The sequence below is a fragment of the Lissotriton vulgaris genome, chromosome 8, assembly GCF_964263255.1.
Source record: "Lissotriton vulgaris chromosome 8, aLisVul1.2, whole genome shotgun sequence".
In the NCBI taxonomy this organism is placed as follows: Eukaryota; Metazoa; Chordata; class Amphibia; order Caudata; family Salamandridae; genus Lissotriton; species Lissotriton vulgaris.
Window position 1 is genome coordinate 296,664,125 of NC_141696.1, and position 25,871 is coordinate 296,689,995.

Genomic DNA, 25,871 nt, shown 5'->3' on the forward strand with positions numbered 1-25,871 from the left:
CATGTCTAACCTCTGAAAAAAACCTTAATTACATTATTCAGTTCTCTAATCTGAACATTTTCATGTATCAAACTCATCAGTTCAAGAAACAACAAAGAACTTTATGTACTCATAGACAGCCAGCAAAATATTCTTTAAGGGAAAGAGTTGATGATATGTTATAGCAAAAGTACACTCCAAGAATCTATGGCATGGAAACTAGCAGAAAATAGTTCTCTTTAAACCCCCAACACATTTGAAGTCTTCTCTGTAGCATAATTCACCCTGCGGTGAAAATAAATGTACACGGTATTTAGGGAGCTCGAGAAAAACACATCAAAGCCTTTCGCACAGTTTGAAATATATGACACACGAATCTCTAAGAAGAAATCACATTGCAGATGGCAAGGCATATGCTGACAAAATGTCGGAGCAAACTCGGCTTTGAGTGGGACAGAACAATATGTTACTGATGTGCACCTAAAGAAGATATTCTCTCACAGGAAAATGCATAAATTCAAAAAACAGACGTGCAGGGAGAACAAAGCGTATGTGACTTTGTTTGTGTACTTACTTTCATGGTTTGGCAACATTCCCTTCTAGTCCTTGTGTATGAAAATGTAGCGCCCGAGTAAAAATGCATCTCATTTGCATTGGCCTGGTGTCTTAACCCACTGGTGTATTATTATTACAGTGTAAGCAGGTGTGCCAGGGTCTGGAGATAAAGGCTTGCTGATGGAATCCCAGCAGGGATTCTGATGAGTTTTCATTTTGTTGAACCATACCCAGGAAATTACTGCCCCAAAAGCTGCACTATTAGCTCCTCGTCTGAAGCATCGTTTAGCCACACCTGGCCACATTCATGATAATTATGCTAAATGTATACACGCTGCAAAAAGTCAATTCAGATTCTGTTACCCTGCGTATGCTTGACATGCATCGTCACACTGGTAGAAAATTACAATTCTAGATTAATGAACGGGTCGTAGGTTTGAAGAAACGCACACATAATAGCAATAGAACATGAGCTGCACTCTGCTAAATATATTTAAAGAAATGAAATGAAAAACACTGTTAACATGATTTCCATCGCACAATGCACATTTGTGAATGACATTGCTTCCACATCTTAAACAAAGTGATTGTCTCAAATATGGATTACAAATCAAGCGAGAAATGCTTTTGCAGTATTTCATTTGAAACATGCTGTTAAAATGTTAACATTTCGAAACAAAAGTGGGCTCCTTTAGCCATTTTCAGTTCCTTTCTCACCCCTTCCTTTCTTCTAATCTCTTTTTCCTTCCATCGTCCCTTTCATCCTTGATTTGTTCCTTCTTTTAATCCTTCCTTTCTTTCTATTGAGGTTTTTTTTTAATAAACGCAAAATAAACTAGTCATAATAAACGTGCAGGCTTTAATGGCAATAAAATGCATTTAAACGTGTTAAATTTGTATTATGTAGTCACATTTCCCCGTACTAGGCCTCAATTTGCTAAAAGCCATATGGCTTGGCAACTGCTTGAATAGAAAATGCTATAAAATGTTTAATTTCTGACCTTTCCATACTCATTTGTAAAAAATAATATATTTTATAAAAATGTTTTCATATGAACTCTACAAAATGTTTCTGCTTAAAACAAAGAACACTATTAACACATGATTAGAAATGGTTGCTTAATGAGGTAATGTAGAAAAACCTCACATAAAAATGCAGCATTTAAACATGAGCGTGACAATTTAACTTACATGTTCTTTCCAATGAATATGTCTCTAATATTTCCCTTTTGAGTAGGGATGTTTTGAGTTCTGGATAGATCATTCTTAGCAAAATCTACAAGTAGATACTTTAGAAGGTTAAAAATGTAGTTAAATGTGTGAGAAAGAAGTCTTGAATGAAGAAATGTTCCATGAACCTGAATGATTACAATGAAGTTGCAAATCCAACATTTTTGTCCGTGGACTATTGCATTTGTGTGAGAAGTAGTAATGATCCTGTTCCCAGGAGAACACCTAAAGCTGATTGGAAGTGAGAAGTAGAAGCAACATGATCTGCACCATCGTTTTTGTCTGTTTGATGTAGTGCATGTTCCTAGAGTAGATTAACATTTTTCAGACCCATTATACCATGTACCTTTATGACTTTCTCTGATCATTTGACCCTTATGATTTTTCTATTTTTTCCACATTGCTCAGACTGTACCGATCTTGAACCTCTCTTGATGGGAAGGTCTGCTTGACTGATTTTGAATATTTAAACTGCTCCATATGCAGAAGCTTTATGCTTACTCTCGCTCTCTCGAACTAGAAATCTTTATGGGATTATTTCATTTATGGAACTCACGTTTGTCATTTTTATTATAATTATTGATTAACCATTTTGATTTTCAATTTTCGTTCATATCTGATTACTGATATTAATAAGAATACAATGCATGACTCTAAAAAAAGATGACATACTAAAAATGTATAATAAAACTCTTTATATAATACCTGATTATTGACTGAATTTAGAATAGAAATCGTGATTATCATTATTGTGATGCATTGCTCCTTATCTTCTATAACCCAATGACAAAGGTCCATTTGACCTCAATATAAAAGAAATACAGTGGGATTCTGCCCGTGTGATAGTAAACCGAGTTTTTATTTAGACTGATTCCCACTCCAGCACTATCTTTCATTTTTTTGTTTCCTCACTTAGTTACTTCATCCCACTTAAATCCCCAAAGGTCCTTCCATCTGACTTCCTTCCTTCCTTCCTCCCTTAATTCCATGCTTTTCTATTTCTTCCTCTCTTCCTTACTTATGCATTTTTCCTTTCTCTATCCCCTAGAGAATACTAAGTTTTACAGAGACTCGTTATACTATTTAAAATGCATGTTAAGGTCTTCAATTGGTAGCACTGAATATGTTTATATAGGTAGTAAGTAGAGTATAAGTGGCCTGTCATAATGAAAATGATCCTAAGTGTTCCGCTAGCCATTGTTCTGCCAGCCAACTTCTACCCATGGTAATTCCCTTGTTGGATCCTTCTACCATGTAGAAAATGGGTACCTAGCATGATACCATTAACCTATTGCACTCTCTTCACACTACCTTCTCCTACCACTCTGAATCCAGGGGACATATTACCAAGCAATAGCGATAATTATCGCTATTGCTTGGTTAGAGACAAAAATGTACCGCAGCGCTGCGGCGATTTGTACCGCAAATAAACCTTGGTATTACCAAGGTTTAACGCAAATGCGGTAAAAATCGCCGCAAAGCATGAATATCGCTGAAAAGTCAGCGATATTCATGCATTAGCGAGCTAATGCTCTTAGCCATGTTATCCACCTCCCATTGGATAACATGGCTAAGAACTGCTCAGGGCAGGTGTTAGCTTTTGAAGATATTCCCGCTTATCGCGAATATCTCCAAAAGTTGGTAATAGGAGATAGCGATGTTAGCGACTGTTTTCAGTCTCTAACATCTTGGCACGCCCACTTTGCATCTCATTAGTGATAAATATCACTGACATGCAAAGTGGGGCCCAAGATGGTCGCTATCTCCTACTAGCTGTCGCTAACTGGTGTTAGCAGCAGCTAGGTAATAGGGAGATAATTTTATCTCCACTTTCTTGGCTTTTAAAGCCAAAAAAGCGGAGATAAACCCCCTTGATAATATGCCCGCAGGTTTTTATTTATCCTATCTCTAGCCTCTGTTGCACATGTGCAGACCTGATGTAGGTGACAGATTCCACTAGCAAGAATACGATCAAGGAAGCCCAAGCTTATTGCTCTAGCATTAGAGTAGTAATTAAACAAAGCTCATTTCTTCACTGCTCTGATGCAGAGTAACCATGTTTTGAAACCTTCCAGTGGCAGCCCATACCAATGGAAGCCATAACTAACATTATACAATGGTATTTACTCATTTTGTGATGGCAGTCTTTAAAGAAATGCTTTTTACCAGTTGTGATGGAGCGGTGACAAAGTTTTGACAAAACAATATAAATAATTGAAATTAAAATATTCAATACAATTAGAGATTAGATAAATGCGTTTAAAGATGTCAAAAATATGGATCAGTAAACTGAAAGAATGTCGCAAACTGGATGTTTATTTAGCTGCCCTGATAATGAAGTATGGCAGGATGATTATGGTGAAGGTGAGGTGGATAACCAATGGAAGTAATCTGCACCAGAACAGAGAAGCAACAGCAGGTCAATGAAACAACAGTAGTCAAAAAACAGAGCACACAGTACGTCACTGAGCCAAAAAAAAATTCCAAGGCAGAACGATATCAACCCTCACCTACTAGCTAAACCGACAGAACTGTGGCAAAGAAATACGTTTTCATCTCGCAACATGTGGGGGTGGACATGTCTATAGCTGAACTTGCAATTGAAAAGTTCAAATTATTAACTTTCTGACTGCTTGTGTAAATCTCTGCCACAGATGCAGAGATCTCCCTATAGAAAGTAATACAGCATTTCAAATGAAAAAAACAAAGCTCATTTATTGCCTAATTAAAAAATATTAAAACACATTTTCTTAACCACAATTCATCTATGATTATAACAGTAACAAATGACAACACACCTGACCTAAACGTAGCATATTTTAACTGTAGTTTGTTATGCCTATTTCAATTGTTTTAAAAAAAATTACATTAAATGTTATTTCCACCCCACACCATACAGTATTGTTTGTGATGAATGTGTGAGTCGTAGATTCATGTTATGTATTATATTTTACAATTTAAATTATATAATCATACCTAATTAGGACTGGATATGCAAGTTATCAGTTAAGGTGAGTGGTGGACCAACAGGCTAGTAAACATTTGGATGGCCATAAGCTTAGGGAAATAAATGGGTTTCAAATTTTTTCTACATAATACGGAATTCCTAAGAGGTACTCAGGAGACAGGCAGTGTCTTCTTGAAGGTCGAGCCTTGTAAATGGGAAGCTCACTCACCAAATCTTTTGAGTTAATGTTGATGAGCCAATGGTAGATCTGTTGAGGCATATTTCATATATGAGGCATATTTCATATATGTGGCTAGTATGGATGACAGAATATTTTAAGGTTTGAAAGATTATGACAGTGGTGGCCCAGGAGCCACTGAAGTGCTTTAATAAAGAAAGCTCTGTTTCATTCAGGACAGGTCTTCCCGAGGACAGCACACTACTGGCAAAGAAGCATTATTTTCTATCTTAAGATGAATCTTTATGTCATCCACATACAACTGGTATCCTAGACTATACGCATCAGTTATGGGATAGGGACACTATTATAGTTTTTGACATGGCTCAGTGAAAATTAGATTACTTGAGGGATTCTGCATGTGATGATGATGATAAAAGAAATGTGTTAACTTTGTCTTACTGAGTTTCGTAGCATGCATCAAAACGAGGGCAGCATGGTTCTTCGTAATCGGCATAGTTTGTCAATATATCCAGTAGTATTTTATCATCAATGATGTCAAATGCTGATGATGAGACCAACTGTGTTACAGCACAGATATAACCATTGTCTCCGGTAGTGAGAACTGTAGTTTCTGATGTTAAGAAAGGCAGCTTCAATGCAGATGATGGCAGATACAAGGCTGGAAATCATTAATTAAGGTATTGTTCTTAAGCTATATGGATATTTGTTTGGAGGTGATTATCTCTGTAGCCTTATCTGTTTAGGGCAGACCCTTGATAAGCACATGCTTTTGAATACAGGTTTATGATGGTATATTTACATTTTTAAGTGGCCTTCAAGGTCAAGTGAGGCTGATGCAAATGCACAGAGGTCAGGTTGAGTTCTTTAGTGTTACAGATACCTATATAATGCAGCTGCTTTTCTGATATAATCAAAGAATGTCATGTTCCTTTGGTTCTGATGTGAGATCTAACTTGGTGAAAGTAGGTGAAGAACTGTGTTTAGTATCAAGATTTGAGGCACTCATAGTATCTTGCAGCACTAGGCAAATTCTAAGGGTGCTGATTTTGTTTGGAAACAGGACATCAGGTTGTTGCAGAGCTCTTTCAAAACTGAAGGAATGAAAGAAGAGGTCATGTTGGTTGTAAGAGCCTTGTAGAAATGTGTTTTGAGGAGTTTTCTGCATCAGTGATCCAAGAATGAAAGTAGGTCTCTTTAATCCTCTGGTTGGTGCCCCGATAGCCCTGGCCAAACATCCTGCTGCCTATTTGATCTATTTAGAGTTGAGCTGAATCTCAGGGGCAGTGATCTCTTTTCAGTCTCATTTAAAGCTGCATAGTTCACCATTGGATCAATGTTGAGATTACACATTTGATTGTTTCGATTCTTAGTACCTAGCTTGATTGTGACCTTTTTTCAAGTCAATAAGGGTCTCTGTTAGAGATCTAGATGTTGGATCTTAAGAAACCTATGTATGATGACAAATTACCCCTAATTTAAGCCTTCTAATCTCTCCTTGATGGAGGTGACACCTTGAAAGCAAGCTGAGAAGGCTTGCTAGAATTTTTTTAAGCAAAAGTGAATTGATTTTAGAGTGGCCAGACAATAGGAGGTGGAGATAATCAATTATTCGGAGACCGCAAAAATTGTAAAAATGGAAAAAAATAAGTCAAGCGTGTCACCCGTACTATGGGTAGATTTCCTTAAAAGTTGAATGAATCCCAAACTGTCCATTTCTTCAATGATACTTTGAGCATATGTGTTTAATTAATATTTAGTACAAAAATAATGTTAAAGGAGCACTCCTTTAACTTTCTAATATAATTCAAACTTAAACCTGGTGTGCTGCCGAGGCATGCACACCGTCCCTGTGTGCTAAGAATTGAACAATTTAAATGTCACGTGTTCCCACTTGGCCACTGCGCACTGTAGCCTACCCTCCCAATGGTGGCATCACATGTTATAACATTTACATTCAGTAAACATTGGAAACAAATTAAATTTCTGCTTAATTGTGTTCATTTCAACCAAAAAGAAAACTTTATCATTTGATTGTACATGCATCAAAAAATAAAAAATTATAATACATCAATTCCATATATTTCATCATTCAAAAAAAATTTGTAGAACTGCCCAATGCATTTCTGGCCATCGGCCCTTCTTCCGGGGCTTGATCTGAAACCAGAATCAATAAAACATAAATTAAATTCCTTAGAACCCATGTTGTAAAGAAGCAGTCATTGTTTCTATGTGAATAACAACATTGAATACAATCCACAAAGTTGTTCCACGTGAAACTACAAAGTAATCCAAACCAGATTCATATTCAATTAGTGCAGAGTGAGGAAACAATGTTAAACAAAGAAAAAGAAGAAAAAAAACACGTGACAAGGGCACCATTCTAATGCTCAACACCTGAACAAAACACCCTAAAAATCACTCCATATCCGGAGTTACGACTTGTGACCAGTGTATACTTAAAGAAATAGTGATTAATAGACCCTCATATTAACTTACTCATCTGTTGCTCTGTAGCAAAGAATTAAACAGCAACGAATATGTCTGCAAACACAATATAACTCTTAGTTGTTTATCATGCTATGCAAAAAGGTTACACTCGTGTTTGATTTCAAATACCAACTGACCTGAAAATGTGTCGGGTCTCATATACCCAAAGGTTATGGTTGAGCAAAACTCTTGTTTCCCTCCTCTCCAATCTGCAAGAAAAGCGGATACGCATGCAATGTAGTAATTCCACCAAAAGGTATCTCCCCAATTCCGCCATGAATCCTAATACACTCGCTACTAACCTTTCCAAAAAAGCAACGAATGTCCGATATGTTTCCAACTACCATACAGGTTCACAGACTTTCTGATGCCGGTGGATGCCACGCATGCGCACCAGTCCTATATTCCCCAAGGAGTTACTCTGGATGACGGACTCCAAACGTACCGCCCTCTGAATCTATAGTCCACAACGAAAGAAAACCGACTGCAATAGAATACTCACAAGCGGCGCCATCTTGAAATGCCAAAATACGGAGGTTGCTTTGAACTCCATGTGCATAGAACACATAACTGCTGTACAGAAACTAAACGATCTTACTGGTAATAATGTGGCCGGGGACCATATCACTATCGTTTTTGCGGGATGTCTGGACACGTGCTACTTAAACCGCAACAATACTATATACAATGCTGACAAGAAAAAAAGAATTAAAGCGAAGTGATTGACATAAAACCAAGAAAGAAAAAAATGAATAAAGTGTGTTCACACATGCAATAATGTTAGTAGAAAAAAACAGCCAAAGAACAAATAACAAATCTTAATGTATCTTAATGAACATTATACTATGAAAACTCTGCTGAAGTGTTGACTACAGTTAAAAACCACTGCCTGTCCTGCCTGTTTATTTAGTGCAGTTTATAAGAAACATCCTAATTCTATTTTATCATTGATCCCTTTCGGATCTTGAGTGTTCAATCGCCTAATCCAATAAATTGCTTCCTGAAGAAGGGTTTTTGTGAGATTTCTCCCACGAGTGGGCTTTACTATCTCGAGCACCTGAAATTTTAACTGTGCTATCGTATGACGATTCTTTGTCCAATGGACTGCTAAACTGCTATGAATATTGCAATTTTGAATAGTGCTTTTATGTTCTGATATACGAATCTTAATTTTGCGTTCAGTCTTGCCTATATACAATAGGTCACAAGGACACTTGATTGCATGAATCAGATTTGACGAGTTGCAGTCTGCATTGTGCTTAGTTGTAATGGTTTCTCCTGTTTGGGGATGTTGAATACTGTCACTGCAGATCACATTATTACAGTAAACACAATTCTGACACCTCTGTGTGCCTCTGTAATTTTCCAAAGCTTCACTCTGTTTTGTTTTTAAGATTTCCTTAAGATTCTGAGATCTCTTGTAAGAAAATATGGGTTTGTTTCTGAATAAATCTTGAAAATCACTCTCATTTGCTAAAATGTCCCATTGTTGGTTAATATTCTTTTTCATTTGCCTTTAACTGGTGGAAAAAGTAGATACAAAGACTTGTCTACTGTCTTTTTGTTGAATCTAGGTCTCTGGTAAACTGCTTCTTGTACGGTTATTCACCTTTTCAATGGTCTGATCTAATAACGTATCGGGATAACCTTTGCTTAAATATCTTTGATGATGTTCAGATATGTTTGTAATGATGTTTTGTCAGAACATATTCTCTTGTCTCTCAGCATTTGCGAGTAAAGGGAGGTTGTTGATCAGATTTTTTGAGTGAAAGCTGGAGTGCAATAAAGCAATGCTTTTGTCTGTAGATTTATGATAAACCTCTGTCTGAATATGACCATTCTCAATCCTGACTAAAACATCCAAAAAAAGTATTGATTTGTTGTTGGTTGTCTTTGTGAATTGCATATTCTCATCGTACAAATTCAACGGATCTATTTTGGTCTCCAACAATTCCAGGCTGTTGTTCCACATCAAAAAGATGTCAAATATGTATCTGCAATAAAGCAGTGTGTTTTCCGACCATTCTTTGTCACTAAACACAAAAGACTCCTCAAATCTAGCCATGAATGTATTAGCATACGCCAGAGCCCCGGCAAAGCCCATTGAAGTGCCTTTAAGTTGTAAATAACACATTTTTCCCACTCAAAATAGCTGTGGTGAAGGCAAAAGTGTAAAATCTATAAAATGAAAACCTTCTCTGCTCTTATGGCTTCTTGTTCCAATAAAGCCCATTCTACAACTTTCATACCTCCCTGATGGGGGATGGAGGTGTATAGCGCTTTGAAATCCAAAGTGCACAGGATGGTGTCAGTCTTTAGTTATATTGAATTACATTTTTGTAAAAAATGGGTAGTGTCCTTGACGTAAGATGTCCAGGCCTGGACAAAAGGTTGTAAAAAATAGTCAATGTAATGCCCGATGGGCTCAAAGATAGTTCTGCATCCTGTCACAATTGGTCGGAAAGGGGGGTAATTTAAATCCTTATAGATTTTTGGTAGCATGTACAGTCCTGGTCTTTTTGGATTATTGACTGAGAGGTATTGTCTGGTGTTAAGAGTAATCCTTTCAATATCTATTGTTTTATCCAAGATTTTATCGAAGGTAAATGTTAACTCCTTTGTAGGATTTTGATCCAATTTCAAGTAATTGCCAATGTCTGAAATGTGTTCTGCGACTTTCCGTGTGTCAAATTCCTGATCCATGAAAACTATAGCACCACCCATGCCTGCTTTTTGAATGATAATCCGGGTGTCTGATGCTAGTGATTTTAGAATTTGTTTTTCATGTTTTGTTAGATTTGATGTTTTGTATTTCTTTTTATTGATTTTGCTTAAATCATTTTTAACCAATTCTCAAAAGCATCCAAAATTTTGTGCGATGTAGGTGCTTGAAATGTGGATTTACATTTGAATTTAATAAATTTGGGTTCCAAAGTTTCAGTGCTTTCAGTATCAATGGTCGAGAAAAAATACCGCAATCTTAACACTCTCATGAATGTAAACAGAGTTATCTCGTTTTCCAAGGAATTGGTGTGGTACATTGGCACAAATCCTAATCCTTTGTTTAATACATTAATTTGTTGTAAGGTCAATTCAACTGATGAAATATTCACTACTGCATTGTTTTCTGACTCCTCAAATTTTGCCTTTGTTTTTCTTTTACTTCTCCTAATTTTCCGTACTTTTGCCTGGTGGTTGACTGTTGTTTGTGTCCTGGGCTAAAAAAGACTTGGATGTGGAGGCAGGCTCTGTCCTTGTTTCGCAGGTCACTTCACTGGTTTTATCATTAGCTTTATCTACCCTGGACTGAGCTCTGTTTATCGTTGTATCACCTTCAGTAGCCACACTTTCTTCCGAAGAAGTGTTGATACTTTTTTGTTAAATAAGCTCTTCTTTGGGCATATACCTCAGCCCATGTGTAGACTTCGTTTAACTTGTAATCCAGGGTATCTCTTTTGTATTTTCTGAGTTTCCCTTCTCGCAATTCTTTAGAATATACCTCTAATTTCGTATTCAAGTCTTCCAACACTTTCGTCCATTCATCTGGGTCCATTCGTGTTTCTAAGTATGTTTAAATGATGGAAATTTCTTCAGTAATTTCTTTAATGACAACTGCCAATTCTTCAATCAATAATAAAATAAAATCTAATGAACACTTATTCAGTACTGCGTACCAACGATCCATAAAGTCTTTTTTTAGATGGAACCTAAAAAGCATAGGCTTAATAGACATTCTTAATCCTCTGGGAATTCTTTTTGCACTATGGTACTTCACTAGTGTTGAGGCGTGCAGGCGTTGGTTGAGTTGTCTCCTAGTAAGGAATTCTAATTGTTTTAATTGTTTACTTCACTCCCAAGCCCACGTCACATAGTATAACCGGTTTCCCTGTTTTAGTACCAACACATTGATTTTCATATCATGCAACAAAATATGAACAATTCCTTTTGGTTCTTATTCTCTTTGTTCTTGTATTCAATTTCAACAGCCACAGCTAAGATGATCAGTTGACTCCCATCTAACAAGACCGCATTAGTTAACCGTCCCTCACTTTGTAAGTTTGCTAGAGGTACATGAGATTTTAATAGACATCCAAATGGCTATTCTCTTCTCTGTGGAGACATGGTGGTCTGGACACCAATTATATTTATAATTAGGTACATGCTAGCCACAGGTGTTGCTGCTAAATCTACTCTCCTTTCCTGAGGCTGAATTATTATGCTACACAATTACCGTCTCTGCTTTACACTTCCTCTCGGATGCTCTATGCTATTATCCTCCATCATCATCCATCTCTAACTTTGTTAAATCCTTTAGCATCAACAGTTTTATATACACATATTTCTATCTACATAATTTGGCTGACGGGGGAACACAGATTGAAAAAGGCAATGCCACAGTGCCAATGTGCAAGTCAGTTAACCGGTATGAGGATATTTGGGTCATGACAGACAGAATGATTTACAAAAGAACAATAATTTCCAATCCTTCCCTCTCGTCTCCCATTCATCCACCCTGGAACCTCCACCACCCATCCCAACAACCTGCAGACACTTCAAACCCAGCAGCAGATGCCATCAGGCCGATAACTGTTAGACTAGAAACGTGGATTTGCATGTGCCATTGGAGTAATATGAAGGACGAGCAAATATATAGAGCATGTAACCTCAAGATATTCAGTAGATAGTGGGCTTAGGTAGGAGTTCCAAAAACACTCAAACCTGCCCCCCTGCCTGCTATCGCCCATAAGATATTTTCCATCCCAAGCAGAGCCCAACTGCAAATAGCCAGGTTCCAGAAGAAGGGACATCCTCCTTCCCGCAGATGCTCAGAATACCTTGTTGAGCAGGAATGCAATCTGAGGTTCTTTAAGGGGTGTGAGAGGAGCTCTGTCTCTACCAGAATAATAAATGCTGGTCCAAGTTCAAAGTTAAATAGATTTCAGAGACTAGGGGGCTGATTATGATGGGGGTGAACCATCCACGTCAGGCTGCCGGTGGCAGGTTCACTGCGATCGTACTGCGGTTTTCCGCCTCCCAAATTACTATGGCGGGCAGAAACGTGGCAGTGGGAAATATCAACCACCACGGTTCCGACAGGCAGTCCTTTTTCAACCTCCTGTCGGAGCAGCCACATTGCTCAGAATGGCGGTGATGCCTGTCATGCACCGTCGGTCATTTTATGATGGTCCATCCCGCCAGCCTTTCAATAGTGGTTCATCCGCCATGGAAAGGCTGGCAGGGATGGACCTTGGGGGCCTGTAGTGGGCCCCCATTTTCCCTCAGGCACTATGGTTTTGCACTTGGGGGGCACATTTCCCTGCACCATGTGGCTTGCAGTTCATGGTGCCTGCAACCTAGTGCATGGAAATGCAAAACCTTCTTTTTTTCCATTGCAAACATGTACAATACACATCTCTCCGTTGGGGCGTCCGCCCGCCATCCTAATCAGGCCATAGATGTCTATTGTTCATTCTGAGAAACACCCATTTTTCAAAGAAGGTCAGAGGTCTAAAGGCCCTAGCTCGCATATCTCTGTGTAACACCCACTGCCATACCTAGGGATAATGCAATCTCTCAGGATTAGGAAGGCCATAATCTCCTCAGAATTGGTTGAATGTTTTATTGTTGTGTTTATCAAACAATTCGCCCACTCATTTACAATTCACCTTCTGCTACTCCGAGAACTGGCCTCCATCCGTTTCCTGTTGAAAAATCTGGGTTTGCTATAATTGGAGTAAGGGGAGAACGGTATGATGAGTTACCCTTTTTAACTGTGGCCACATCCCATGAAGAAAGTATAGGCTGAAAAACGTGCGATGAATATAGGCCCCAGGAATGGTGGTGTCACGGAAACCAGGGAGCCTTTCAAATGTGGTCACCTTGGCTTATCTGGTCTAAGAAGCAGCAGCTTTCTCAGTGCCTGTCCTCCCCACCCCACATGTATTGGAGCTGAGTGCAGGACTGCTAGACCTCCTCCAGAAGAGAAAGCATACATCATGCTTTTATGGGGACTAGCTCTGCCACCCTCACCCTAATTAAGTTGTTGAAAATATGCTGAATCTGCTATGGGGTCACAGAGGAATGGGCTATACCACATATAGAAACATGGGCAAGGCTATAATTTGAACTGTTACTATTCGTCTGTGCCAAGGTAGACTAGCACAAAGAGGCATTGACAGCTCTGCATAATTTACTCTGGAAGCTTCCTCCAGGGATGGGTACATCTTGATTCCCAGGTACATTATACATTTTTCAGCCCAGGCTAAGGGATAACAGGCCCATACTTTTCCCTCGCTTTCAGTTGTGAAGGAGACATTCAGAATTTGTGAAACCTGGAGATTATTTATAAAGCCCACTACATAGCTAAATCTGTCCAGTTACTGTAGGAGACGAGGCAGCGAACATGCAGTGTCCATTTGTATCAGTGGCACATCATTTGTGTAAAGACACATTTTGTGCTTTTCCTTGCCAATGAATACCCCCTGAAATCCCCCTGAGCCTTATCACATTCGCTAGTGGCTCCATAGAAAGAACATAAAGCAGGGGGAGAGAGGGGAGACCTGTCTCGTCCCCCTCTCTATCCAAATAGCTTATAGTCATTCTCTCATTTACCATAACTCTTGCCTCTGGGTTGGTGTATATTACGGCAATCCACATCCTGAATCTGAGACAGTCCAATACTCCCCACTAATTGACGCAAAAACGACCAATGTACCCTTTTGAAGGCTTTTTTTGTGTCAACATGCTAGAAACAGTGCAGGGGCACAAGATATTTGGACTTTACCAATTAGGTGTAAGGTGCTTTTGTTCCCGCTTGGTATAAACCCAGCTTGATTGTGGTCAATTAGACCCTCCATTAATGGGATCAGATTTGCCCCCGGAATCCCAGAAAAATGTTCGTGAAAATTGTGAGTGGGGAAATCAATCTATATGAGGAACATTGGGTAATCCTTGCCAGGTTTGTGAATAACTACAGTGGAGGACTCACATGCATAGTGTTAGCGAGTGAGAGAGAACCAGAAAAGGCGTTCTATAATAAGCCAGTGAGAGTCAGAGCCAGGGTTTCTAAAATAATCCTTCAAAGCCATCAGGTCGGGGGCCTTATCAAGTTTTAGATGGGCTGTTGCTGAACTAACCTTCGCCTAATCTGTTGGACACTCTAGGGCCTCTCTATGGGGTGGCAGGAGATGCGAGGATTAAGCAGTTGCTAGCATATTCCATATCTTGAGGTTCCCTACTAACCATTGTGTATGGGATTTTATTAAACTCCAGAAACTCTGGGCAGATATTTGGATCATCTGTATGAGAAACCCTGCTAGGTACCATGCAAAAAAATTGTACTGGAGAATGTAATTTGTGTACAACTCTAGACACTGCTGTCTTGCTCTTGCACCATAACATATTGCTTAGCATTGCAGTAAACTGGCTTTTTTTAGGTAACGCAGCTGATGATTTATTCAAAGTGTGAATCTTAGTATATCTAGTGCTGTAAATTGCTTAACATTTGCACAACGTAGCATTGTAACTTTTCACACAGTACTGCATTGTGTGAATGTTAGTAAATCGGGTACCTAGAAAACCAGGAAGAGCATATTTATAAAGTATTCCTAGCTGTTGCGTGGCTGCGAAATAATGCAGCTTCTTCCAGGTGAAAATGAATGCTATTGGTACAATGCCTTACACTTAACAAAAGAGGGCATGCAAATTATTTTCTTAATTATGTTTATATTTGCATCCTGCTACACCTGCAGGAGGGAAATTGCATTAGACACTGTAGTATTTACCACACTCATATTTGCAGAGCACCTTGAAGTTGAATGGAGACGCATCACCCTACAATGTGGGATTCAGCTACATGCAGACTTTGTGTAATCACCTCTTATGTATGACAACAGCCAACTGAGGTTGTGGCAGCTGCAAAATCACATTAAGACTGTTTGTATTAGTTTCCTTAATGACTCTGAGTTCATTAAAAATCTCCTCATTTGCCGTAATGGCCAAGAGCATGTTCTGTCCGCCAAGTGGGAGCATGGCGAATTTGAGCTAATCTTTTGTAATTAGAGATCCTGTTTGTTTCCCCTTGTTAGGTTGATTAGGTTATTATCATCTGGCCTGGTGTAGGAGATTTACCTTACAGCAAGTAGCATAACTTCCCAATCGCCCCCAAGTCAATTTTTTAGGACAGTGTGGGAGGTTCAGACCTGTAGTGTATGTTTTACTTGTTGTGGATGGTGGGGTTTGGCCTAGGGCTTCAGTTCTTGATTTCGGGGTCTAGTGTAGTGAGTGACAAAGAGCAACCTTTAGGACAATGCGACTGGTGCAGCCGCATCTGGCACTAAGATTGCTGTGTTTATAAATATATTTTGGTTTTAAAAGCACCTGCTAAAGAGTTCCTTGTGTGAGCAGAGATGTTCAGGAAACATGAAACATTTTATGATAACTTTGGCAATTAATGTCCCTGCTGGGGAGAGATGGAAGTTTTGTCTAGTGGCACTTTTAACTCATCATAAAGTAGCACAGAGGATTAATGTGCCCGCTCCAAAGAAAGTGTACCATGCAGTGGCAGCCACCATGGATCTGGGGTGGTGGAGTGAGAGGGTATGAGGTGTAAGAAGGGAAAAATACACCTACCTCCTTGCCGCTCGTCTCCCACATCGTCTCTCCTCTGTCAGCCAACCAGGAAGCAGCCCGGCTCAACAGAGTCAATCACAACGCTGCAATGCAGTGTTGTGATAGGTCTGAGCGCTGTAATTCGGAGCTCAGGTGGGGACTGGGGGTCTGGGCATGTTCTCCACCCAGGCTGTAATGCAAGTGAGCATGACAGTTTGGTGGGCCCAAAATGCCCGGCCAAACTGTCAGAGGCACTACAGTGTGCCCACCACTCTGCCCCTGCCCTGCTCTGTGAGCAAAGCAGCCACGCACCCCCCCCCATACTACCGCAGCAGGTAGGAACAAATAAAATGATAATTACATCACATTATATTCATTTTATTTTTCCTTTCCTTCACTGCTGCAACACAGTGGGGCGAAGCTCCTCTGCCTTAGCGGAGGAGTCACCACTGGTACCATGCAGATCACAACAGAACTGTATTTTATGTGGATCGTTCAATGCGTTTCTGCTTTTGTCACAGAGAACCGTGGCTATTTACAGTTCATAAATTAAAATCTTACTATAGCACAGTGACCTATGAATTGTCAACAAGCAAATGCATGGTATAGGTTAGACCAATGTGTTTTTTTCCCCGGTCTTTTATTATCCTAGTCTTGCTAAAAATGGTTCATTTGGATTGAAATACATTCTTATTTATTAATAAAGCCAACCCCAACAACTGTGTTACATTTTAAATCCTGAGTTTATCCTTTTCCAGACCAAACTATACTACCTACTAGTATGAATGAAATGGGATTCCTACACCTTGTAATCATAATTGTTATATGTAACATTTCCTATAGATGACTTACACATATATGATTAAGTATCTCTGTATAATGCCTGTGTGGTGTAAGTTGCTCTGACATTACATTAGTATGGGAAGCACTATAAAACAAATAAGATGCATTTGAGAGAGAGGCTATGGAGAGATGAGGGGCACTGTTGGAGGTTGGTAGTCAATCAATCAATCAAACAGCATTTGTAAAGCGCAACACTGTCACCCCAAGAGGTATCTGGGTGTTGTGTCCAATTTGAAGAGCCAGGTCTTGAGTCTCTTTTTAAAGTCTGTCATTGAGGGAGCTTTACAGAACTGAAGGGGAAGGCCATTCCAGGTCTTGGCAGCGATGTTGGAAAAGGAGTGTTTTTTGCTGCTGCTGCAACGGATGCAGGGAGTGTGTGCAGGGGAAAGTGAAGAGGAGCGCAGGTGTCAAGCAGGATGGTGGAAGTTCAGTCTATGGTTATGGTCTGCAGGTCATGGAATGCTTTGTATGCATGTGTGAGGATCTTGAATTGGCATCTTTTCTGAATGGGGATCCAGTGGAGGTCCTTCAGAATGGGGGCGATGTGTGTTAGTTTGGGGAAGTCCAGGATGAGTTTGGCTGCAGCATTCTGTATGGTCTGGAGTCTTTTGAGGAGGTGGTTGGAGTTCCTGGTGTAGCGGGCATTGCTTTAGTTGAGGCGGCTGGTGATGAGGGGCTGGGTGACAGTCTTTCTAGTGTTTATTAAATATCTATCTGATGATTCTGCGAAGCAAGCTACATGTGTGGAAACAGGAGGAGGAGACTCAATTACCATGTCATTTCATGATCAATTGGCTGTCGAGGATGATGTCGAAATTGCATGCTTGGTCGGTCAGTGTGGGTGTGGGTCTGAACTCTGCAAGCCACCAGCTGTGGTCCCATGTGGAGGTGTTCTTTTCGAAGATCTCTGTTTTTGTTGGAGTTGAGTTGGAGGTAGTTATCTCTCATCCATTTGGCTACGTTGGTCATGGCATTGGAGGGGTCTTCGCTGAGTTAATGTCATCTGCATAGGAGATTATGTTGAGTCCACGGGATCTGATTGCATCTGCGAGAGGGGTCATGTAGCTGTTGAACAGGGTGGGGCTGAGAGATGATACTTATGGTACGCTGCATATGATGTCTTTGGGTGTGGAGGTGAAGGGAGGCAGTTGGATTCCTGCGAGTAAGGAGGTGATCCACTTGAGAGCGACTTGCTGTATGCCTATGTTGTGCAGTCTGTTGATGAGGATATTGTGGAAGACTGTGTTGGATGCCTCTGAGAGGTCAAGAAGGATCAGAGCCACGCTTTCTCCACAGTCGAGGAGTGTTCTTATGTCACCAATGGCAGCAATCAGTGCGGTCCCCTTACTATGATTGGCAATGATTGAGATGCATCCAGGTGGTTTTGTTCCAGGAATTCGGTGAGCTGCTGGTTGGAGGCTTTCTCTAGAACTTTGGCCGGGTAGGAGAGCAGGAAGATCGGAGAATAGTTTTTGAGATGGTTGGGGTCAGCAGAGGCTTTCTTTAGGAGGGGTCTGATGTCTGCGTGTTTCCATCTGTTCAGGAAGGTAGCTGTGGAGATAGAGGTGTTGAGGATGTTGATGAGTTGCATGCTGATAAGGTTTATCGCAAGGGTGAAGAGGTGGTGGGGGAAGGGGCACATGAGTGCCCTGGAGTGGATGGAAGACATGGTGGCTGAGTTGGTGATGGCAATGAGCGGTGACTAGGTGGTGAGAGTTTTCCTGGTGTTCGTTGGTTGGTTGAGGTCATCAGGGATCAGGGTGGCGGATTGGATGTTGAAATTGTTATAGATGTTGGTGATCTTGCTGTGGAAGTAGTCTAAGAGGGTGTCACAGGATTCTTGGGAGGGGTGGATGTGTTTTCTCTGGCTGTCAGGTTGGAGAATTCTTTGACTATTTTGAAGCGCTCCTTTGTGTGGTTCGCTCCGGAGTTGATGCAGGTGGTAATGGCTGATTTCTTGGCTCCTTTGATTTGCCTGTGATAGTTGCTAAGGGATGTTTTGTGGGCTGCTCTGTCGGCGGGGTTGTTGCTGGCGCACCATAGTTTCTCCACTTAGGGGCAGCTGCGCTTGGTGGTCCTGAGTTCTGGGGTGTACCAGCTGGCATGTTTGGGGCCCTTGTTGGAATTTGTAGGTTTCAGTTGGGTGACTCTGTCTGTGCTGTCGGTGAACCAGGTGGTGACGTTCTGGGTAGCCTGTTTGATGTCTCTTGAGGTCTCATGTTGGGAGGTGGTGAGGGTCCTGTGCCCTCTGAGTTTAGGTGACCTTGCTGTAGCTGTGGTGAGAGTATATCTGATACCTGGTGATGGTGTGCTGGGAATCGGTGATGGTGAAGTGTACATGGCGGGATTTGCTTCTATTGCTGGAGGTGAAAATGGAGTTGAGTGTGTGTCTGGCTTTGTGCATGGGTTCAGTGACCAGTTGGTTGATGCTGATGTTGTTCAGTTTCTCCAGGAGTGCCATGGAGTCGGCATTGTTAGCGTCATTGATGTAATGTGGGAGTTGATTGCTTAGGGGGCAATGAGGTTGCGGATGGCGTTGCATAATGTTGCTCAGGGTGCTGGGGATCTGTAGGCCAGAGTCCTGTGGCCACGCCCCCTGCGCCTTCTTAAACATGTGCATTTCACGTACGCGCAGCGGGCGCGCTGTCAGCGCGCCTTCGGCGCGCCTAAGGCAAGCCCGTCTGGGCCCGTCCGGGCCCGGCCGGACCCATGCCCAGGGACTCTGCTGGATCCATCTCACGACCGTTTGGTATACATGAGTGACATGCTCCGGGCTTTTCACTCGGAAAAAAAAATAAGGAGTGTCGCTATATCCACGGTGAAGGTAAACCCTTTTCTAACTGTGCACGCTGTAACCCAGCTACTCAGTCCCCGGGTAAGCCTGGACTACAGATAGGCCTCCTTAACTGCCGCTCCCATCCCAGGCACGCGCATGAAATCAACCTGCTGATACAGGATCATGGCCTGGACGTACTATTCCTTTCAGAAACCTGGCTTTCTGCTAGCTCAGATTCTGACATTGTCATCGCCCTACCCCCAGGCTATCTTATTCAAGCTCAGAATAGACCTAGAGGGAGAGGAGGAGGGTTGGCAATCGTCTATAGAGAACACCTTGTCTGTAGAATCAGTAACGCCAACATTGAAGACTGCGAAAGCTGCCATTTTGCCATTCAAACCTCCCCAGTACATTCCCTTTCAGGACTGTTGATTTACCGTCCTCCTGGTACTCCAGGGAAATTTCTCAATGCTTTCACTGACACGGTGTCACAATTAGCTTCCTCCGCCCCTAACATCCTCATCGTGGGCGATCTCAATTTTCATTTTACAGACCCCACAGACCTGACAGCATCCGACCTTCTTTTGGACCTTATGTCATTTAACATCCGGCTGGTCAATAACGAACCCACCCACGACAGGGGACACCTCCTGGACCCCGTCCTCACTAACATCGCAGACATCACCACTGGTCCCCCCCTCCCTCTTCCATGGACAGATCATTTTCTAATCCCTATATCCTGGGACTCACCCATAGTACCCCTTCAAACCTCCAAAATTCAGGTTACCGACAGACGTTGGCACAAGCTTGTACCAGCTGAATGGGCCACCACTCTTTCAGACTCTACCCCTGCTCTCTCCACTGATCCTGTCACTGCCGATGAACAATTCAACTCTTGGGTCATATCTTCTTTAGACAAACTCCTTCCTAAAACCGTCACCCTCAAACACACCAAACGAGTGACCCCCGCTCCTTGGTAAACTCCAGAGCTTAAGTCCCTGCGACAGGAATGTAAGAGAACAGAACGCTCCTGGAGGAGGGATAAGTCTAATGTAAAGAAGGACGTCTACCTCACTTCTTTACAAACTTATAAGACCGCCCTTCGCAAGACAAAAAGTATATTCTTTCAAGAAAGAATAGAAAATTCTGCTTGCTCCAGCAAGGAATCTTTTATTATTTTAAAGGAACTCCTTAAGGTTCCAGACCCCGGACCGAGAAACCCACCTGACCCCAAGGAAGATGAGGAAAAATGCCATCAGTTAGCTAGCTTCTTCAAAGAGAAGATCCAGAAAATCCTCGACTCGATCCCAATCACAAACCCGAGCGAGGAAAAAGAGATCTTCAATACCCCTACCTCCCCCTGTTTATCTTCTTATGGACAAGTGACTGCCGAAGAGGTTGAAAGCACGCTAAATGTCATCAAAAGCGGATCTCCCAGGGACCCCGCCCCGCTACGTATCCTCAAGAAAGTAGCACCCATTATCGTTCCCCCTCTTACCCATCTTATCAACGCTTCATTACAACAGGGAGTCGTTCCCTCCAGTTGGAAGGCCGCAGTCGTCAAGGCGCTATTAAAGAAACCATCTTTGGACCCTGTGGACCTGGCCAACTACAGGCCAATTTCCCTTCTCCCTGGGACTAGCAAGATAGCCGAAAAACTGGTGAATAGGAAATTATCGCAATTTCTGAAAACCAATAACCGGCTAAAAAGCTCACAGACAGGTTTTCGCCCAGGACAGGGCACCGACATAGCCCTCCTTGCAGCGGTGGAGGAGGCCAGAGCACTTTTGGATGCAGGAGGATCAGTGGCAGTGATCCTCCTCGACCTCAGTGCGGCCTTCGACACCGTAAACCACCAGCTCCTTATCCATCGGCTTAGGAGGATCGGTGTGGAAGGTACCGCACAGTCTTGGCTTTCGTCCTTTCTGGGTCAACGCTCCTTTCAGATCTGGGAGAATAACACCTGCTCCTCCGAAACACCCCTCCAATGTGGCGTGCCTCAGGGCTCCTCCCTGAGCCCTACATTATTCAATATCTACATGTCCCCATTGGAGGAGGTTGTCAACCCATTCGGAGTAAGCATCGTCAGCTATGCTGACGACACACAATTAGTGGTGTCCTTATCTCACCCAAGTCAACAACCTGCGGACTTATACAACTGTCTGACGCAGATACAAGGTTGGATGAACAGTTCATCGTTAAAATTGAACGGCTCAAAGACTGACATTCTCCTCCTTGGTCAGAAAGGACTTTCCCTCCCACAGAACATCTGGCCACCCTGTCTGGGCTCGCCCCCAGATCCGAAACCCGAGGTAAAGAGCCTGGGTGTGTGGCTCGATACCAATCTGTCATTTACCACACAAGCAAAAAAAGTAGCCGGGACATGCTTTGGGCTCCTCAAGTCAATGAGAAAGAGTCTGCCCCTACTTCCTCCCACCTCTCAAAAACTGTTAATCCAAGGCCTGATACTATCTAGGCTAGATTACAGTAATTCCATCTATCTAGGCGCCCCTGAGGCAACTTTGAACAAGCTACAAAGGATCCAAAATGCCGCTGCTCGGATACTCACTAATACTCCTGCTAGAGCTTCGGCCAAACCAGCCTTGAAGCTCCTCCATTGGCTCCCAGTGAGAGAGCGAGTGAAGTTCAAAGCCCTTTGCCTGGCCCACAAACTGCTTCAAAACAAAGGCCCCCCTATTTTAAGTAAATTCATCAGACCATATAAAGCCCCAAGATCCCTCCGATCCGATAAAGAGTTTCTCATTATCATCCCCAGAGTCAAGAAGGCACGCTCGGGTGGAAGGCGCTTCTCGGTCCACACCGCAAGCCTTTGGAATGCACTTCCCCGCGTCCTGAGAACCGAATCAAATTATCTACGATTTAGGAAGCGGTTGAAAACCCATCTCTTTCCTTAAATCTGACCGCCCCTCCCCCCCTTGCCCCACTGACCCGCAGGTGTATGGATCTTAGCGCTGGGATACCTACGGGTGACTACGCGCTTTATACATTTTTTTAATAATAATAAATTTTTAAGAGTGCCTTTATTGTAGTCTTTGTGTCAGTTTTTAGTAGGAAGTTGAGGTGTTCCATGAGAGGTGGAGGGTCGTCGTTGGTGATGGTACGTCTGATAGTTTCATTGAAGATAATGGCAATGCCTCCACCTTGTTCCTTAGCGCTGTCACGGTGTGTCATCTAGTTGCCTTCTAGAGTAGCGGTCATGATGTAAAGGTTCGAGGAGGGGTTTAGCCACTTTTCATTGATGAGAGGGTGGTGAGGGTGCCCAGATTACCGTGGCATGTTTGCAGAGTGAGTAGGCATGGAGTAGGATACAATGGAGCAGTAGTGAGGTGTTCTTGGTCTTATGGTCAGCAGGTATGTACGGTTTTTCATAGGTTGTGTTGCAGGAGAAGTGGAAGTGGCAGCAGGTGAAGGGTGCTTAGGTGTATAGTGGGGAGGAGATTCATGTTTTGTTTACCTGCCCAGAGTTCAAGTCCAGGAGTTCCTTGGTGGTGTAGCATCGGGTGGCGGCAGGACCAGGAGTCCTGGTGCTTGGTGTTGTCCAACCGGCGATGCATTGGTGGCACACCCATTGATTACGTCTGCTGTGTGGTCGTGTGGCGGTTTCCATTAGTTGTCCTGCTAGAAGGTCCTGGTGTAGGCAATGCAGGGGCAGCAGGCAATGCAGTGACAGCAAGTAGCGCATGGGGAGGTACAGTGAGCAGCACAGGGGCAGAGACAGCAGGCAACACAGTTGCAGGGACAGCAATTAGCACAGGGGCAGGAACAGTGGGCAGTGCAGGGGCAGCAGGCAGTGCAGGGCCTGGGACTGCAGGCGGTGTAGGGGCCGCAGGTGGTGCAGGGGCTTGGACCACAGGCAGTGCAGGGGCACAGACAGCAGACAGGTCAGGAGCAGGGACAGCAGGCAGCACTGGGGCAGGGACTGCAGGCAGGACAGGGACAGCAGGTAGTGCAGGTGCAAGGACCACAGGTATGCCAGGGGCAAGGGCAGGGGGTACAGTACCTTGAGCTTGAGAACAGGCAGAAGAGGGATTGTCCAGCCTGGCCTCATCCGGACTCTTCAGTGGCACATACTACAAAGCGGGAGTCAGAGTACAACTATGAGGCCGGTGGGTCAGGGGCAGGAACAGCAGGAGCCAATCTGGGCTCTCTTCCCAGCAACTGAAGCTCATGGGAGGTGCAAAAAAGATTTTCACACCAAGCACCACCAGAGCTCATGCCGGCCTTGTAGTGACACATCCACTTCATAAAAACCATTGAGCAACTTGGAAAGGCATCGATCACCAATAACCATATTAATTGAAATGGACTGCATTAGAACCATTTTACTTTTTTATACATTTATTTTATTCACTTAATTTCCTTAGTTGTAATCTGAAGCTGGGTTCACATGAGTTCAATGCACAGAAAGACAAGAACATAAGTATGGTAAAGATAGTGGAAATCATTTACACAATTGTGCCATAGTTAAAATATTTATAGTTTTATTATTTTAAATGTAATACTTTCAGACAGTTTACTCCATTTTTCCATTGAATCATGAGTTGCAATACTATACTTTGGTGCTGGAGGGGAGAGTCCTAAATACTAACTAAAACAATATTGACCTACAAAATAACAAAGTCAAAATATTGACCAGAAAAATACTGCTTTCTATATTTAAGATTAAAATGCCAGAAACCTCTTGAACCAAAATATCAATAATCAAAAAATAGTTTAAATATATCTGCAAGCACAGTTTAAACTACAATAATTTAGATCGTCCCCCATCACTAGCAGTTCAAGCTGCTTCAGCAGGCAGTCCTTCATGTCTCCTCATTAAGCCCTCTATTTTCAATGTATATGTCTGCATCCTCTGTCTCAGTTAAATCTTTTAATACAAGTTAATTTATGAGCTATGTAGACCACATACAGATTTTAATTAGGGGTGGGTATAGTTCCTGTACATCTCTGTAGCAAAAGCACACTGAGTTACCTAATAATTCCTCCAGATAACATTTGAATTACACAAGACGAGTAATTTTACATTAGCACTATTTCATAGTGCAAAAATGCCCCCTTGCAACCACAATGGATGCAAGGATGCATTTTGCACTAAGAAACAGCTCTAAATGCAGCAGAACAGGGATATCCAGTGGATGTTTCTCTCAAATTACTCATAATTAAACAAGCATGAGTTATCACATATTTAAAGGAATCACCCTGGGGAGTGGGGTCCCCAGAGCCTGACAAGGCTTGAGTAGACATGCTGCCCCATCCCCTTAATGAAAACCATCAGCTCTCTCTGGGATGGAGTCCCCTGGGGCTAATGTGGCTCAGGGAGGGGGCCATGTGCCCCCCACCCTTAAAAATAGGTCCTGGTGGAGAGGGTCTCGAAGGTCTAATGAGGCATGGGGGAGTATGTGGCCCCTCTTGCTTTAAAAAAAGAAGGGCCCTGTGAGATAGAGTTCCCAGGACTAGGAAATGGGGACAACTACCTGCTGTGCATGGCAACATGCTCTGTGCAGTGTGGATTTGGCAGCTTTTGGGGGAGCTGGCCAAAGGGTCCTTCCATATTTATCTTTATCAGACTGTGGCTAAATTATTGATCTGCCCATAAACGTAATGGATGGTGAACTGCACAGGAGCAGAAACACTTTTCCAATTGGGTTGCTGGCCTGTGGCTTCTATTCACTAGAATCAAAAGGCTCCTGAAAAATCTCGATGTTTATACAGAGATTCTAGCGAATTCAGCAAATTTGAACTCCCCATTCTCCAACAGAGTATGAAATTAAGCTTCAGATCCATTTTTTATCTTCAAACAAGACTCAGTGGTGCATATTTGAAGACTCGCTCTCTCTTATAGCTTATAAATATATATTGCCAGTAGGTAGTTATAGTTAGGACCAACTTTTCCCATAGACAAAGCGTTTTTTGTTTTGCTAACCCACGTTTGACAAATCTTGATGACATTTTCTAAACTAGTGTACCAGTTAGGTAAGCGGCTGTCTGAAAGGTTTAAGGTGATTTGTCAAGAGGGGGCAGGGAAAAAGGGGGGGTTCCAGAATGTTTCCCCCATGCAATGTCTAGGTTGCTTTTGCATTTTTTTAACACGACTACAGCCCGAACCAAACTGAATGGATTTTCACCAAATTTGGCAGAAAGCTAGATCTCTTTTTTATATTTGGTGCAAATCTGTTGAGTAGCTTTAGAGTAATTAAAGAAATAATAGTATGTACATTCAG